Genomic DNA, 1,769 nt, shown 5'->3' on the forward strand with positions numbered 1-1,769 from the left:
GCTCCACTGCATTCAAGCGGAGGATGGTGGCATGACAAATGCATAGGGGAAGCCTTCTATGTAGCAGAAAACGGAGAAATGACAAATCTTGTATTTAGAGATCTATGGAAATGCCCTGCCTCTGAGCAACTTCCACCCACTCTGTAGCCTCGAATGAGTTTCCCGTCTCCCAAAAGACGGTTCCTGTTGATGACGGAGATGCTGTTTCCACCTCCTCCAACCCACCTGTTTTCCCCCTGCTCTGCAAAGCCTGGCCATGCTGCAGTGAGCGGTGGTTAAATAGTTCTGCCACCACACAAGCAGCCACTGCTCGCCCAAACCAGGCTTCCTGGAGCTGGTCTGTTCGGATGAGATCAGCCAGCTATCACAGAATTTCCCATTTATCCATAAATTACCGTTCCCCTTTACCCATAAATGTTTCTTGTTGCAGCCCTGGAGTGGGATTTTGGAAAGCCCTGTCCCCAGGGAGGCTTTTCACCAAAGGACCACTACCTTGTTTGACTCTCACTTTGCTGTGATAACAACAGTCTTTGGACATTTTCCTTTCTCCTTGGTTCAAAGTCCTGTGAAAAGCCCTTTCCCAGCCAATCCCACATTTCCAGTGGCTCTGGGCCCAGAGCAGCACTGAGAGAAACACCAACCTGCTCTGACAAACTGAACAGTGTTTTAATGATGTCTGATAAGGGACTAAGACAAGAGGAGTCAGTAATCTCACTGGGAACCCTTTAGACAGGCGTTAATCCTGCTGTCACCGAGCCCCTCAGGAAAACCATTTCACTGACTTGATCTTCTTCAGCTGTTCCTCCACATAATTTATATCTAGCTAATTGCCACAGTAGTGGCTTCGGATGTGAAGCAGATGCTGCTGAGGAAAAAAGCATGTTGCATCCTTAAGCACTAGCTCTAATCTCTTTAGTTAGAGGCAAGGCTACTTGCAGTTGTTGGGAGGTTATCTCCCCCTTTTCTTCCCGAGCTCCGTGAAGCCAGCTACAGTCATTCATAGTTTGACACATTAACCAAAGTGTTCAGTTGTAGCATTTCTTGTTTGCAAGAACACACAATATTTCTCCAGCCAGCCCTCCATGAGCTCACAACTGTCCCTGCCACGAGTAAGCAGACTTATTTACAACTGTCCATAAAATTCCTCCAGGATCTTTATCTTTAGGGTATTAGATTCTCTACTAGCAAGTGGAGTGTGAGACAAAAAGAGACAAACGATGTGAAAACAAAACAGTGAGTAGAATAAGACTGTAGAATGAGCATCTACAGCAGTAATTCCTCTGGAGCAGAGGGAAGGAGACACCTCCTTCTGTCCTCAAATGACAGCTGACAAGCAAACCATCACACCTCTCAGCAGATAAGGACCAGAAAAAGCAGGGTCTAGGAGAAGAATCACAGGAGAAACTGGCAGATACCAAGGAGGAAATCCAGCTGCTTGTTCAAAGACCCCACTGTGACAAGGGCCAGATGCTGGGATGTTTGCAGATGTACCAAGAAGCCTGTTTTGTTTTTAAAGAAAAGATTTCTAAGAAACCTCTTAACAGTTGTCTAGTCAGCAGTTGGTGCTACCAAGACCCTGTCACTAAATTCATCTCCTGTATGCCACTGACCCTTCTAAAGCCCCTCAAGGATAAAGGCCAAAATGGCTCTGCACACATTTGGCCACAGACAGGTTGTCCACAGAAGCTTTGTTTAGAATAGCAAGAGGATGAAGAACAGGGAGAGAGGGATGTCAAGCTACGCTCAAGGCAGCATGGAGCAGAGAAAGG

Source organism: Netta rufina (assembly GCF_964035555.1).
Source record: "Netta rufina genome assembly, chromosome: 15".
NCBI classification, from domain to species: Eukaryota; Metazoa; Chordata; class Aves; order Anseriformes; family Anatidae; genus Netta; species Netta rufina.